Source organism: Centrocercus urophasianus, unplaced genomic scaffold (genome assembly GCF_019232065.1).
Source record: "Centrocercus urophasianus isolate 14NV4802_14NV808 unplaced genomic scaffold, USGS_Curo_1.0 seq_11, whole genome shotgun sequence".
In the NCBI taxonomy this organism is placed as follows: Eukaryota; Metazoa; Chordata; class Aves; order Galliformes; family Phasianidae; genus Centrocercus; species Centrocercus urophasianus.
This window is the reverse complement of record NW_024884253.1, coordinates 44,953,657-44,970,753: the sequence shown is the minus strand read 5'-3', so window position 1 is coordinate 44,970,753 and position 17,097 is coordinate 44,953,657. Positions and strand designations below refer to the sequence as shown.

General features: G+C 43.6%; 1 long non-coding RNA gene across 1 annotated transcript in view; it reads right to left on the bottom strand.

Moving 5' to 3' along the window:
- Positions 1-9,867: 9,867 nt before the first annotated feature.
- LOC122172069 overlaps positions 9,868-17,097 on the bottom strand; it is a 37,223-nt gene continuing 29,993 nt past the window's right edge. The window contains exons 3-4 of the long non-coding RNA XR_006172172.1: positions 16,003-16,127; positions 9,868-11,016 (exon numbers count right to left, since the gene is read on the bottom strand). This is a non-coding gene — a long non-coding RNA (uncharacterized LOC122172069). The remainder of the gene's footprint in view (positions 11,017-16,002; positions 16,128-17,097) is intronic.

The following is a 17,097-nucleotide window of genomic DNA, read 5'->3' as shown; positions in this document are numbered from 1 at the left end:
TCCTCTCCTCTCCTCTCCTCTCCTCTCCTCTCCTCTCCTTTTTTTTTTATTTCAAAATTTTGCTTGTACATTCCAAATGTCTGTTTTAGCCAGCCTTGATGCCACAGTGTAAGTTGCCTCTCAGTGTGACTAGGACAATGACAGAGAGATGGGCACAGGCCATGCATCCTGCTTAGTGACTCCCTGTTTTGACTAGCAGCAGCTCCTTGGCTTGGGTTATCAAACCTGTTTTGCACTGGAACTGCATTTTTCAGTTTTGCATGAAGATGTGTGAGCCAGCTTTGAAAGCACATGAGCCAACCCCAACCCACCTCCAGAAACAAGTAGTCTGAGATGTGCAAGAGAGATGCAAGATGGCTGGAAGGACACCTTGACACAGAAAACAATGCAGTTTAGGTGTTTTACAAGTCAGCTTGATCATACCTTAACAAACCAGCTGTGTAACCAGAAGGTCTTGGTGGCATCTGGGCAGAGAAGTGGAGCCTTTGCAGTTACATGCCTCTGGGACCATTAAGGTTTGATTTAGGTAATTGTGCCAGTTTTCTGACTCTTGCCCTTGTAGTGCAGCTCTCCTCTAAAAGGGCACAAGCTCACATCAAAATATTTTCTTCAACCATGTTCACCTTTGGGAGATGCTGTTTTGTATGTGAAAGGCTTTAGACTGAACTTTTTCTTTTGCAAAATTTTCTTACCAAGAAAACACTTAACTTTTATCCTAGCTTAGCAAAGTGAACAAAAATCCAGACTCTGGAAATTGCTGCAGCCTGTAGGATCCCAGCTTCTGAGCAGCTGCTGGCTCTCAGTTGGCACTAGTGGCTTGTATTAAAGGCCAGCAGGTTGCTTCAGAAGCCAGGAGCCTGAGTTACCACAAAATCTGTGTTAGCTTTCCCCTCACCCCTTTTTGGCTTTAAAACCTTGAAGAGCTGCAACACACAGAACAAAGGAGAAAGCAACAGGAGAGCAGCAAGGTCACACATCTGCTACTTTCCACACTTCCTTATCTCTGACATCATGGGCTGAAGGTCTTTCTTCTCATTAAAACAGCCAAATAATTGCAAACTGTACACAAACTGACTAAATGTGTGGCCTTCTGCCTTAGTCATAATATGGGCTGTCTTGCCAGCGAAGATATTTCTTGGCCTGGCAATGCAGAGGGTATGAGAAAAGGAGCAGGTCTGTGAGATCACAGCAGGAAATCTTGCCCCTGCTGCCATCCTTGGTGCTGACCAGCTACATGACATGGCATGGACAAGGATGGTGGAAGGTGAAAATCAGGAAAAAGTGTGTAAGAGATGGCTCCTGACAGCAATATATAAACTGCAGTGCTAGTAGTCTTAGTCCTTCCTAATTGATTTGTGAAAAGTTGGAAGGTTCTGCTAGGGCATCCTGCCTAACACTGACCTCACAGCTTCCCACAGTACATCCCTCTGCCACAGGCAACTTGCTTTTGGCTGTACTCACCTAGCAGCAAGGCTTCTGCAATGTGCTGCCATGCTCTTCATCCCCACTGGTGAAAATGTAGTTCTGAGTTCTCACATTGGATTTTTTTTTTCAGTATGGCTTCAACTTCCAGCTATTCTTGTTGTGCCTTTCTCTGACAGAAACAAGAGGCTGCTTGAATGAATTTGTAAAATCTGCCTTTGTTTAAAAAGCTAAACTGTGCGAGATGATTCCTCGGATCTGTAAGCTGCCAGTAACCTGGTTAGTAGCACACTACTGCTGTCTCCAGCACAAGTTGCCTGCCCCTACTGGTGGGACCCCATTAAACAACATACCCCCATTAGCAACATACAAGAAGCAGGAAGGACAGAGGTAGACAGAGGCTTTTCCCACCACAAGAGTACTGTTCAGCAGGTGCATGATTGTTTTATTTTTCCACTTTCTTTAAAAGCTGAGTCTTGATTACTGCTAGAGGTAGATAGCCAAAGTTTTTAGCTGATCCAGTTTTCCTTGGGAATAAATCAGCTGACAAATATGCTCTCTTTTTGACAGGTTCTCAGATCAACCTGCGACCTTTCTGATTAGATAAGATTCATCATAGACATCTTGTGGCATGCTGCCACACTCTCACAGAGCAGTTCCTCTATCTCTACACAATTGCTTAAAGACAAAATAAGGTGACACTGCAAAACATAACAGCAAAGGCTGCTGATGTGCAGCGATCATAGAGATATTACTTCCCTGTTTGAAGAAACCCTACTCAAATACATACCGAAAAACAAGCAAAAGATGGCAGGGCTAAGTGGACATCTGGAATAATAATAGACCACTGGGAATTCAGTGGAGCTTCCCATCAGTCCAAGCTGAAAGACAGCAGCAAGACTTGTGGCTTCTCTCAATGAAGAGACAGTTTATTCACAGATTAGAAAGTCTTTTAAATGATCTGTCTCCAGGCTGTGCTTCTTGAATATAAGTACCTGGGACTGAGGCCCAGACACAGAGGAAGAAAGAAGAACAAGACATACGTAAAGTACAAGCAGCTAACCAACAGAGGGATGCTTGGTAACCACAGGATATAATAACACCTGGGTGGAACAGTTTTTTCCTTTGAAAATTCTAAACACTTCATGGAAAATTTCCAGTTCTGATGGTTCTGGGTAGGTTGAAACAAATCATTTAGCCTTTTGTACTTTGGTGGAGGATGAGGTTGAAATCTTCTATTTCAGCCTTTTGCTCCAAGTAGCTGCAGTTTCAGTCTAAATATTGCATTCCAGTTTCCTGGAGTCATCCCAACAAACCTCCTGAATATCCATTTTGTGATTTAAAATAATTCTGGTTTTCACTTTGGCATTGGAATGATGTAAACATTTTTAATGGTAAGAAATATACAGAATAGAAATAATCTTTTCTAACCTATACTTATGAGAAAGAACAATGATCCAGGTCTGCCAGAGCAGTTATGCCTATACTATTCCTCAGATAGGCCTATGGCTAGTGCATATCTGATGATCTAGGTACATCTCCTTATACGTTTGGCTTCTGCCCCGATACACAGAGCTATTGGTTTCCTAAGGCTGACCAGGACTGGTTCTCAGGGTACATTCCTGCAGCATGCTCCACTAGAGACAAAGTATAATGAAGACAGATCACGGAGATTTGGGATCCAAGTTAGGAGTGTACTGGAAATCAACAGTTGTCCATGCAATGCTGCAATTGGTGAAGAGAAATAAAATGCATTGGTTGAGCAGTTCAGCCTCTTTGAAATGCTGCTGTTTCTGTCCTCTTTTCACTCTGGTAAACTCAGAAGCTCAAAAAATATGACCAAAGTAACCTTGAAAGTATCAGGGTTAAATAAGCACAAGCACAAGCTCACAGGTAGGCCTTTCAAGGCAGGACTCCCGTGAAGATGTGAAAGGTTTCCCTGTGCTCCATCTTTCCTTGTTCACCAGCATTTCCTTCACATTTGGCTGGAATCTTTCAGCCTGAACATACTGCTTTCCTACCACTGAGCATTTCTTCTCCATTAGCAAAGAATTATCAACATTTATCACAATAAATGTTCCCCTAGCTCTCAGGGAAACATGACTTCAAAGCCTCCTGTTAGGATCAGTCACATCGCTGCAGCACCTTGAGATGTGGGCTCTGCTGGTCTTGCTGTCTCGCATGAAGATTACATTGCAACTTCTAGGATGCTTATTAAGTAGACAATATAGAGTACAGTAAAATGAGCTCATGTGACATCTCCATGGTAGGTCAGGTGGAAGCAAGGGACAAGACCTGAGTTATCATATTCCCATCCCAGTGGACACAACTTTCTACCTGTAGTGCCTTCCCATCACCCATCTTCACTCTGCATCCATATGGTTGAGAGCAACAGGTGCTGTTCCTGGAAGACCTTGTCTCTTGGCTTCTTCCTTCTCTCATAGGGGTTTTCAGATCTGCAGCCTCTTGTTACCACCTGAGTTGCTTATAACTGGAGTCTATCCTCAGGAAGCATCAAGAACCACTGTGCATGCAGATTCCATGCTCACCCTTACCCAGTATCTCCTTCACCTTCCCATTCCCTCCTCAGCGGGTGCACTTCCAGCTTCAGCCCTTCTCCAGGTGCATGCTCCTTAACAGTGAAGAAAAGAGGATGTCCTGCTAAAGATAACGTATAGCGTATAACCTGCTACTGGCTACCTCACCTGTTGACTTTTAGCAATATTTTGCAGGCTACATCTTGCACCAGATGAGGCTCTTCGTGTTCAGAAGTGGTAATGATGTGGATCTGGCTGTCATCCAGAGGCTACAGGACATGTAATCTGAGCAGGATTAATCCTGTGCAATTGTCCATTTGTAATGTTTTCCTGCACAGTATAGATATCTGAACTGCGCACTGTGGAGAAGGATTGTTGCATCCTAAGAGGGCTCAGGACTGAGCTGTGGAGTGGCTTTGATGGGTTATAAGTGATGTTAGTCAGATCACTGCAAACCCTACAAAACAGATCAAGCACCTCTTTCAGAAATGAATGACTTCTTTTTTATTTTTTTTTTTCATGCATTACGGAGAGCAGAGGCACATTCGTGGTTAGTGGGGACTTACATTGTCTGATGTAATGTATTGTGACCAGTGTCTTGTCTTTGTATGGGTCAGAGGAAATGCTGTAACCTTCTGAATCCATGTTTAAATAGTACAGAGTTACAGGCGTTTGTGAATTGATTTTGAAAGTCTGAATTTCAGTGAGAGTACACACATCCTACCAGAAGAACAGTTTGAGTTCTGTACTTCTCCTTCTTGGAAAATCAATTCAGATGTTCTTTGCATACACAGTTGTAGGTGCTCATCTTCCAAGCTGTGATCGAAATACATGAACCCATTACTTGAACTGCAGTTCTGTGGTTTGTTTCAGCAGGCCCAGGATAAAATATGACTGCTGGTTACAGCATCATCTGCAGAATCAGATCCTGGAAGAGATTTCTGGAACGGAAAGTGCAGAAACCCTGCTCTTTGCAGAAACTCTGGAATGGAATAAGATGAGAAAACAGGGACAGAGAAAAGTATAAGAGCGCTCCCTGAAAAATAAGAAGTAAGACTAAAATACAATATACGGCCTAAAAATGAGCCAGAAGAAAAAGATCAGAACTGAAGTCAGAATTGTGCACTCTCCTCTCAAGCTATGTAGCCATGCCACTGAAGTCCTAATACGCCACTTCTGCCTAACTAGGCTTGCTGTTGCCTAATCTTTTTTTTGCAATTCCTTATCTCTGCTAAGGCCCTTGTTCTGCAGATATTTAGATGTGTGAGTTCAGTGGCATTTATGGAGTATTTCTCAAGAAAATTGTGTTTGGAGATAGCACCTCTGTCACAGTTCCTGTAAACAAAAAAAGATGGTTAAAGTTAATACAGGTTTTACAGAAATAAAACAATTTTGATTCCAGTTAAAGGCAAAGGTGTGGCTCATGTTCATTTTTCCAAAGTCCTTGTAGCATTCTTTTGAGCCATAAATGTTGATTCTTTACAGGGTAGCTGTGAACAAGGAGGACAGATATAGGGCCTGATGAATATCAACTCTCATGGTATGCTAGTGCCCTGGATATGCACCCATCCCTCACTGCATCAAACGGTGTGTGATGGGCACTGCCCAGTCTGAAAGCAGGGCAGGGGGAGAGTGCAGTGTCAGCTTCAGTGACAGCAAAGAATGTTACGCATTTTGATACACTGGCTAAAGACAGTCCTGTGAACAGCAAAAAAAATGGAGCTGTGCCTTCTGTTGTGATAAAGGATTATGAGAATAAGTTTTGAGATTTCTGAAAAAATCATCAATTTTTTGGTATATTTGCAGTTCTGTTTTCAGTTGACGTGAATATGTTACCTGTCAGCTTTCAAATGGAATGTATATATTTCAAATATATATATTGCAATCAAATATTCAACTCAAAGAATAATGTGACCATGTCTCTCTACCAGACTTACATATCACTCTCTTACCAGAGATAAATAACTCTCACTTCACAGCCACACCTCATTCATGTCACTGCTTTTTGGCAGTAGATACATTTGTGAACACCTATTTTCAAGTATGAAGCACAGGAAAAGTAAAATTTCATCAAAAATCTCTGACAAACACCTTGAGAGCTGACTGTGAATTGGAGCTGCTACCAATCAAATCAGAGTGATGTGTTAGTTTCATAAAAACAATGACTCATATCCCACTAGTTTTAGGTATTTGTTTCTCTCCTTTTTAGTTTGAACAAAAAATATTAAAAGAGAAAATAAGTTTTGTTACTTATATACAGGAGCTATATTATATATATAAAATGAGGGCTGCTCCAAAAGTAATAACTCCTACTTTATGATGCTGGCCCATGACATCAGAGGTGGATACGGATGGTATGACAGTAAAGGCTGAATGTTCCCACCAATATCCAGTTAGCTCTTGTTCCCATGTGACAGATGGCAGCAGAGGGGCAGTCTGACAAAGTGGCATCTAATGTGGAAGTGCATATGCAGCAAAGGTGTGTCATTGGATTCCTTCATACAGAAAAATGGTATTCATCGATGCTTGCTGAATGTTTGTAGAGACCAAAGTGGATGTGAGCAAAGTGAGGCAATGGGTGGTGTGTTTCAGCAGTGGTGACAGTGGGTCGCCTCCAGTGGTACAGGTTTTGAGGAGTATGACATACAGGCATTTCTTCATTGCTGGTGAAAATGCATAGCTAATGATAGTGGCTCTGATGAAAGATAGTGTTTTGTAGTAGAGAATTTGCTCTATCGAATAGTGTTATTGTGCCCTTTATATTGGTTGTAGTTTCTGTGGAAATAAATAGGAGGCATTACTTTTGGTGCAACCCCTTTATATGCAGCCTGCGACAATTCCACTTCACTCACTGCAGCCCAAGCAAGCCAAAAGGTTACACTGCTATGAGTTAAGGTATTCCAAATCCAGGCTATGTGGGGACCTTCTGGTGCTGGAAGATTTTTCCAGAGTTATGTACATATGATGAGTTCCTCATCTTCCAGAGCAGCAGATTCCCTGCCAAATCCATGCAATCCCCTTTAAAGCTGACTCTGGGGTTTTCTGAACACCATGCCTGGTCTTCAAGGAGAATGGCCACTGATCCTTAATTAAGTGTCTCTTTTCTATTTGTTTATGTATTTATTCAGACTGCGCATTCATTCACATTGTATTCATTGAGCTTTGATCAAATCCTGAATCACTGTCTGTCTGCACGCAAGCATTTATCTAAAGGTATGGGTTTAAACTAATTAACTCAGACTGGTACAAGCCCCAGTGTAGGCACTGATATTGGCTCAATACCTTACTCAGAGCGCTCTGAAGTTGGCTGAGATCTTGTAGGGATCCTCTTCTTTGGGAGTAAAGTGTTTGCACAGCAGCAGGACTGAGCTTTGCTGGGTTGTACAGTGGCTGACCTCAACTGATAGGGTGCTGAGGTGCTGTGGTCGGCATCTGCTGGAGATGTTCAGATGGAGGATCTTGGCAGTGCAGGGTGACTTTATTATTACAAAACTCTCAGCAAGATAATGGCGTTTCAAATCAAGGTGAGCAGAAGCTGCCGATCTGCTCCCTGGTGCTGTGTCCCTGCCCTGCTGGAGCAAACTCATTTGCTTTGCAAAGCGCTTACAGATGCCTGTAAATGGAAAAGGGGTGGAAACACGCCTGTTCTCCCTGGCTGCAAATGAAGCACATGTCCTCTTTCCCTGAGGTGATTTTCCCACCTGGGTGGATCCAGGCTGCCTCACGAGCCATTCAGTCCTGGCAGACCCGTGGCAGACAGGGCCAGCAGAGAAGCACCCTGATAAAAGCCGCCTCTCTTGCGCTTATCACCAAACGAACTCCCAGTTGGCTTTGTTTGACTTCGCCGGTTTATTGGATTTGTTGCTTCCCTTCTTCATTTTCATATTAAAGGCTGGCGCGGGGCTGTGATCCCGCTCAGCACAGCACTGGTGTGCAGGGCTCTAATTGCTCAGCTGCCTGAGGTCATCGCCGGGAGCTGCGCCGTGTGTGGCGACGGCACCTCGTATTTTCTCCCCAGCCAGATTGAAAAAAAAAAAGATTCAATTGGCTCTGGGTCTGTCAATAGTGACTAATCAGGTGCTGTACAATTAATTATGGAGGGGTGTCATTTTAAAACAATTCCAAGGTGGGAAAGAACAGGCCCAGGCCCTTTACCTGTTGGCACTGTTTGTGTTGCTAAGCCAATCCAGCCTGCGTCCTCCATTTCATTTACCTTTTAAACTATTGCCCCCGCATAAGTAAACACTTTCTATAAAGTGTGTGTGCACGCATGTGTGTAAGTGGGTGGAGAGTGATCTGGGAAGCTCTCTACCCTAGAAAAGATACTAATGATGAAGGGAAAAAAAGAAGAAGAAAAAGCATAATTTGGCGATAATTCCAGAGAAGAGCAGATTACAACAGGTGGATGAAACAATGATAGCATAGCTGAGGCTGAATCCCCGTAACCCAAATTAGTATGAGACAGGGTGATAAGAGATGTCCTCACTGTGCAGACATGGGGCTGCCCGGGTGCCTCATGCTGGGCTTTCCTGGCTGCTCTAATACAGGAAATTGGAAGCACCCTGTCAGATTGCCCAGCTTGATGATCTAGGAGCTCTTAAACACCCTCCAGCCAAAAGCTGTACCTGCAGTGCTGTTCTGCTCCATAGGAAAAAATGTGGATTCCTGTGTGTGTCAGTGTGTGACTGCTGACATCGCTTTTCACTATATTAAATGAAGAGTTAGATATTCTGTATAGACAAGTTATGTGCTAGACAAGGTATTTTAGGAGCAGAAGTCTAAGGCACATCATAGTGGGTTTTTTTGATTTTTGTTTTTTGAACTTTTTAAAAATAAGGATTGTTGGCCCTCCCTTCCCTTCCCTTCCCTTCCCTTCCCTTCCCTTCCCTTCCCTTCCCTTCCCTTCCCTTCCCTTCCCTTCCCTTCCCTTCCCTTCCCAAAATCAGCTTTTCACTTTGTTGGATAACATATTCAAATGAAAAGATTAATTAAACATCAGTACATGTGTATCTTTTATTTAATCAGAAGACTTCTACAGTGTTATTCAAAGCCACTTTCCCAGCTTTGCATCTGAGTGCCATTGCTGAGAGTTCTCTCCATCCCCCAGTCCTCAGCCAAAAAAATACATCATGTTGGCTTTGTTAATGGTGAAACATTTAGTACACTTAAACTCAGTTTCTTTCAGTGTTTTGATGACTGCTGCCCTGCTTTGTTGCCATGATGAAGTGCTGGGGCTGGAGCTCCTTGTCAGAGGACTTTGCAATATGAAGTGAGCAGGTGCAGCCCACAGGGGCTGTGTAACCAACGAGCTGCCATCTGGTCTAGGGCAGAAACCTGCTGAATCCAGTATCCTGGTTTCAAAGCAAGGAGAAGTTGCAGCAAGTTTTATATTGAGCATGTGAGAATTAGGAGGGCTGTTCCCAAAGTAATGCCTCCTGTTTTATTATGTTGGCACATGACATCAGAGGCGGATGTTGGTGGTACGGTGGTAGAGGTTGAACCTTCCCATCAATGTCCTGTTACCTGTTGTTGCTGTGTGACAGATGGCAGCAGAGGGACAGTCTGAGGGAACGGCTTCTGACGTTATATGAAACAATGGAGTGTGACTGAATTCCTTCATGTGGAAAAAATGGTACCCAGTGACATTCATCATAGAAACACAGAATCATAAGTTGGAAAAGGCTTAAGATGATCTTGATCTGAATGTAGGGGAGGTTCAAGCTGGATATCAGGAAAAAAATTCTTCTCCAAAAATGTGGTGAGGCATTGCAACAGGCTCCCCAGGGAGGTGGTGGAGTCACTGTTCCTGGAGATGTTCAGGAAAAGGGTAGTTGTGGCACTGAGGGACGTGGTTAGCGGGCATGATTGGGATGAGCTGATGGTTGGACTAGATAGATGATCTTGGAGGTCTTTTCCAGTGTTAATGATTCTGTGTTTCTATGATTCTATGTTTCTATGATTCTGTGTTTCCCTATTCTGGCAGGGAGAGCAGTGGCACAGTGTGATGGGTAACACGGGGTTTTATGGCCAAGTGAAATAATGGATGTTGGAGTGGAGGTTACAATGTAAACATGCACTCAGATACCAGAGTAATGAACATAGCATAAATATTTAGATGTGTTCCTACATCTAATTCTTGGCCTCATAATTCTCATGTCAAATAGTTTATAAAAGGCAAAACTATATTTCAGTTACAGGCACGGCTTCATAATTCTTAAGGTTAATTAAGGCAGCCAAATGTGCTTCATGCCTGTCTGCCGTGGCTGTGTAACTGTACTAAGTTGTGTATCATTAAAGGCTTTTCCTATCAGTGACTGTAACAACAGTGATTGTCAGCACATGTGTATCTGAGTGTTTAGCCTAGGTGACAAGCAGCAGCAGTGTGCACTGTCCTTATGTCTCATATAAACATACTGTCACTTGTGTGTACACAAAGTAAAGGAAGAGTTAATGGTGGCTTGAGATCCTGTTACATGATGTGAACACGTCTGAAATGCAGGTAGCACAGAAACAGTGTGTGCCCCAATGCCAGCTTGTGCCCGCTCCTTCCTCCTTCAGCTGCCCCTTGCTGTGTTCTTTGAGGACAGTGAATATCTCTCAGGTTGGGGCTGGCAGAGGTCAGGAATGTCTCTGGTAGGGCTGCATGGACAGGCCAGCATCACACCACAGGCCATCTCCTGGGACCTGAGGCTGGGCTGCTCCTGATGTCTCAGTGCCTCCTACTTGGGATTAGATGAGTGCCAGGCAAGGAATCCCCCACTGCCAGGGGAATCCCAGCCTGGCACTTCACAGTGTTTTCAAGGATGGCAAGGAGCCTTATCCAGCCTCTACATCTGCCCTAGATGCTTTGCATTCCAGTGATGTGCCACAGATGTGCTGAACCTACAGTACAAACACTACCATCTCACCATCTCTATGGCCAGCAGTTGTTGGTAGGCTCCATCCCAGGCACAGTGGACAGGAACAGCTTCACTGCCAAAGATGTCCCATGGAGTCGGTAGCAGGTGACACAGGCTGCCCCTCGCCTATGTCAGCTGGACTGCTTGTTGGGTGCCTCCTGTGCAGAGAACAGCAAAGCTCAGGCAAACAGAAGAGAAAGGAGGAGTGTTTTCCAGCCTGGCAGCACTGAGAGTGCATTGAGAGTCCATCGTTGGGTTTTTCAGCTCGAGTTGCTCTGCAGTGTGGCGTGCCCTGGGGAAAACCCTTCTCCCAGAAGACTCAATAATTCAACATATCATCTTCCCAAGTGCTGGTGTCTGTCAGCCCAGCGTTTCACCGTTTCATCGCTACATCAACATAACTCATGCCCCATCTCTCTATCTTCCATTTCTCAGTGCTGTGCCCTTTTGGGGCTTCTTTCTCTTTAAGAGGAAACTCAGCGGAAGCTGAGCTATTCAATATTGTTTCGTATTATTTGGTTGTGAAACAATTTAATTTGTTTATGGCTCTAAAGGTCAGATTTGACTTTTGCCCAAATTTCGGAAGAATAAAGAATGGATCAGGCTGAAAGGGACTTTGTGGCATGATAAAATGAAGAAAGAGAAGGGGGCTAGTGAGAATATTTAACTGGAACAGCAAGGCAAACTTACCTTCAGCTCAGGTTTAAAAGCCTAGTCAATCATTAGACATTTTTTATTATTTACCTGGTACAAAATCCCCCCAGGAGAAGAAGTACAAAAACTCATAGGCCACATTCTTGCAAATTTTAGTAACTTGCTCAATAATTTTTTTTTTTTTTCCTTCTTTTTTTTTTTCTGTGATTCAAAACATTTTGAGGGGTACAGATCACATAGGTGTATTTACAGATCAGAAACAAGGAGGAAGCGCAAGGTGGTTGCGGATCCAAGCAGGGGATGTTTGTAACAGTGATGAGAGCAGGGCCAGCCGGGGACTTTGAGAAGGAAGGTGATTCTCACACAGTGAGCAGAAGACAAAGGTTGCATTTACACCTGGCCAGAGGTTTAATCATCTACCATTTCCAAACATTGCAGGCTCACAATCTGTTGTGTCTGAGATCATAAAACATATCACAAACTGGAGACAAGAGAGCTGGGGCTCAATTGACCAGAGCTTATCTTTTCTTTTTCCTACTTCTTATTTTTCACTCAATTTTCTGCTTAAAAAAAAAACCAAAACAAACAAACAACTTGTGATCCCTAAATTCTTACCTGATATAGCAGAAAACATGGTGCAAAGCAATTCTAAAGACTAGGGTGGATTTCTATTCCTCTCTGCCTCACCACTCCGGGTGCTGGGGATTCCACCTGGCTGCCCAAAGCTCCCTCCCAGGCTTTCAGGGAGGAGAGAAATTGCGGAAAAGTGACTATAAAGTGGAGAGAAATATTCAAAGAGGAGTGTGTAGAAGTCTCTCATAGATTAGTTTTCCAGGTCCTAACATAAAAACATCCAACACTGAACCATCTGAACCTGAATCTGTAGGCAGCTTTTGTCTTTTTTTTTGTGTATGGATTTTTGAATTATGGCAACGTTGTAAGGAGAATTTGGATGTCATGGGAGGGTTTGTTGTTTTTTTTTTTTGGAACATTTGCATTTTTGCATTTCTCATATGCATTTGGTTTCTTCTGAAGGGAGGCTGGCAGGTCTGTTGGGCAAGACCAGTGACTCCCATGGCAAAGAGAGGTCGTTGCTTCTTCCTTCTCCTGATGGCCTCTGCAGGGTCATTGCCCTTAGCTGAGCAACCACAGCCAGGCTGTGGGCAGGAGCGGAGACTTAAAGCAAATGGGATTTCCCACTGATAGTTGCAATGGGCGGTAGGAGTGTGGAATGACCAGGGCATGGCCACAGCTGTCATCCCTCCTGAGGGCTGGGCCAGGAGGGACCTTGAAGAGGGGATGTTCCTTTGCACCTCGTTTGGGTGCTTCAGTGCTGATTCATCAAAGCACTTAGCGCCAGGAGGAAGAACCCGCCCTGTTGGGATGAAGGTTTGCACTGCTAACTTCAAAAGGGGCCCGATTTAACCCTTTAACTTTAGTGGGGTTTGGGCCCCTGTTTGAAGGTAAGGAGGTGATACTGCTGGGTTGGAAGGGAACACAAATACCTTGAGGGTCCTGAGTGTCATCATCATGGTGCCTTTGCGAGTGTTCTGCCTGCCAGCTCTGTAACCACTCTAAAAAACGGGAGCTTCCCTACGACAAGCTCATCAATCAAAGCAGGATGGAGAGCCATCTGCCCCTGGCATGGCCAGGTGCCCTCAGGGTGTCACTTGCCTTCCTGGGGTTGCCCTCGACCTGATAACGAGAGTGGCATCTTTGATGTCACCTGGGCGAGCAGTCACACACAATTGCATAATCAAGGTCACAGGAAAATTACACAAAACTTTGCCCACATCTATTGGAAAAATCTGAAGCATTTGCAAAAAAAAAAAGAAAAAGAAAAAGAAAAAGAAAAAAGAAAAAGGAAAAGAAAAAGAAAACAAAACAAAACAAAAAAAAACCCCTAACCACAAACTCCTATCCATGCCACCACAACACCATGCTGAATGGAACGCTGCAGTGGTGAGTTTTCCCTTTACTATATCCTAGAATTTTTTATGAAAATATGTAATACGGGTATAAAGGCAATTAAAAGTTCTCTCTGACAGCCACGTTAATTCAGCTCTGTGGTTTTCCCTCTCTCCTCTTCAGATAATGTTTCAATTACACGATGATAATGTGTGAATATAAGACGCAATCATCTCATACTTCGCATTGCTGAGTGTTGTCTGTCTGAGGATTTTAAGGGGTGAATTGGGTTTCACATGCCCTCAGGATCTACTGAGTATCTGCGAGGCTGCTTGCAAAAAAAGAAATAGCTACTTTGAGAATTTGTACACGAAAATAAAGAGAAGAATTTTTGGAATTTGTCTCGGAGAAATTTCTGCTCTTCCCTGTGTTAATAAAATTTACATTGAAAAGCTTCCCCCTTTCTTGCCCTTTAGTCTTATCATATTTCTACGCCTTCTTTTTTTTTTTTAATTTTGTCCTCATTTGTCTGTGAGAAAGAATAAGTTGTGGAGGTAGCTTACAGCCAAAAAATCTGTAGCATGAAAGAGGCCAGAACTAGAAAGCGAAGCAAGAAAAGCAAAAACTGAAAACATTTTACAAAATAACTAAGAAAATCTTTAAAAAGCTTATGACGCCTGAAAGGCCTCATAGGTGGTGAAGAGGCCACAGGTCCTGCCCTGTCTGCCCAGCTGGGCTGGTGAGAGCCCAGTTTCCCAGCTGCCCCCAAATGTTCTCGTCTCCTGGTGATTCAGTGGCACATCATGGCATCAGATACAGGATGAGGCTGTCTGCAGCACCCGTCTTTCCTCTGTCTGTCACTTAACTGGAGATGATGACTGACATGCCAGAGATTTTACATCACCAAAATCTGTGTGGTGCAAAGGTCCAGGAGGAGTTGCACAATGCACAGTGATGCCTCTTCAAAACTCTCAAGCTTTTAAGTCTTGAGGCTGAAACGTGCATTTCTGATGTGTCTCTCTCACAGCATAGTCCTGTCCCTTTATCCTGAGTGGGTTCCTTCTAAATTCTGATCTGCTGAAACTCTCCTCAAAGCTTCTCCCACCTTTGCTGACTGTTGGTATTTCTGATCATGAGAATATTAGGGCAGAATCTTTTAACTTCTTCCACAGACCCAAGTAAATAAAGAGCTCAAAATATCATCTGCTGTTCCACTGCTTTATAAAAGTTCTCAAGTTAAGACCTGTCAGAAATGATCTTTTTTCCTGATTGCAGAAAGAGCTCAGTCTTTTCGATTTTCACATCATACCTGGAAGAGTGGCTTAATCTGTCTTCCTAACTTTAAGAGTTCAGTGAGCTCTCTTTCCCCCAATTTGGGGACAACTTGTGAGGAAGCTGTCAATAAACATCCACATTGCTTTCCTATGCTCTGTCATCTGAAAGACTGTCCCCCTTAATAACATCCATAAATCGGGTGGCTTAGTTAGTTTAAGTGTGGACACAGTTCATCCTTACTAAGTTTGCATTTTGCTTTAGAATACAACAGAAACAACAGAAGTTGGTCCAAGTGGGCCACCCAGAGCAGGGTGCCAGGCTTATGAAGTTCTCCAAGGAGGAGATCCCACAGCCTTTGGGCAGCCTGTACCAGTGCTCTGTCACCGGCACCGCACAGAAATACTGCCTGGTGTTCAGTGAGAAACTCCTATGTTCCAAGCTGTGCCCATTGCTGCTGGGCACACTGGGCACTACTGGAAGGTGCATGGCCCTATCCTTTTTGTTCCTTCCCTTCAGGTATTTATAGGCAGTGATGAGGGATTCCTCGGAGCCTTCTCCTGGCTGAACAGCTCCACCTTTCTCAGCCTCTCCTCACAGGAAACGTTCTCCAGCCCCATTGCCATTTTCATGGCCCTCCACTGGACTCTCTTCAGTATGCCCACATCTCTTGTATTGGGGAACCCACAACCGCACCCAGCACTCCCAGTGTGGCCCCACCAGTGTCGAGGAGATGGGAATCAACAAGAATCTGGTGAAACCCACTCCTGACTCATGGGAATGGCTGGATGGCTGCGGGGCCATTGAAAGGATATAGGGTTGGAAAGCCAATAAATCCAGCAAGGCTGCTTGGCTGCTTTATGCAGAGATGTAACGGCACCGTCTGGAGTATTCTGCTCCTTTGCATACCTCGAGCGGCTGCCGTCACCCACAGAACATTTCTTGTATCAGCAGAACTGCTCATCGGCTATAATTTTTGTTGAAATATCTCGCTTTAAACTTAGAGAGAACGAATGGAGGCCTCAAATCTGTAAATCAGCTGCACTTTGGAAAACAAATCATCGCAGTGGAGTTTTGCCAAGCTAATATTCTGTTATCATTCATTATTTGGTTTTCACTTTCTGAGCTGATTTAAAAACACCATGCTCCAACTGTACCAGTTGCTTCCAAGATATGAGCCTGATTTACACTTCGAAGATGTGAGCGGCCTCGTAGCTGTGTTTCTAGGATGAAGATGTGCTACAGTGAGGAGTTTTGGGGCAGCAAACTCAGGACATGTGGACAACATCTTGCATGTTACTTCTGCTTACCTGCTTGGCCTAGCGAGGTATTATCACTGACACAAGCAGTGACTTTTCCACGTGCTACAGCAATAATGTTGACTTCCAGAGAAAAGATGGTAAGACATTTCCCAGTGTGATTTCCTAACGGGACTCTGTGAGAAAATACAGTGGAATAAGCATCTAGGAGAGGAAAGCAACACCTGGAAAAAGGATAACAGATGAGGAGTAATGGGGATGTGACATTCATATCTATGGTCCAGAAAATGGGTAAGGTGAAGAGGAAGCACCATGGGGAGGATGGGAAGAAACCAATGGAAATTAAATGGTTATTTAAGAAGCCAAGCAAAACACAGTTCAGTGAAACCAGGCCACTGTCCAGGTGTGGTTTAATCAGCACTGAGGACAGCAAGGACACTTAGCTTTCTTTCTTGGGTTTGGGGATTTCTTTGATTCTGATGCTTGCTATAGTACTGTGGGACAGCTCTGCTTAAAAAAAAAAAAAAAAAGTGTAGTGATTCAAACACTTATCCCGAATCATAAATAAATGTTATTAACCTTGGTTATGTTCTTAGCAGAAATCAACCTACTAAGAAAATTTTCAGCCTTCTAAACACTTCTTATTTTTCTCTGACCAGAAACACAGGGAAATCAGATTTTTTCAGTCACCATAGAAGGCCAGATCTTCACCTAGTTTAACTTTGTTCTGGTCACAAATAACAAAATATGGAAGTTGAATTGCTGTTCCATCCTATTTTTTGCAGTTCCTGTAAGTCTGTGCAATTAGACAGGCTTTGAGACGAGCTCCAGATTCTCCTTCCTTGCTCGTGTGAAATCCTTTCAAGGCTTCCTGAAGGTTATTACAATAATGCTATAGTTGCATGTTAACAAATACCTACCACTTCCAAGAACACAGCTATTTACACGTCACAGGCTTTTTAAAAAACAAAGGGTCTTTCTTCAAAGGAAAATGGGCTTCCTTGTTATTATTGCTGCATCCTTGTTTCCCCGTCTTGGCGTACAGGCTGGCATACAGGATTTCTGTCTTGCATACGGAAGCATAAGATTTAGATCTGGACTATGTGTATGGCTCAAAAAGAATTGGGGTTATAAAATTCTCACATT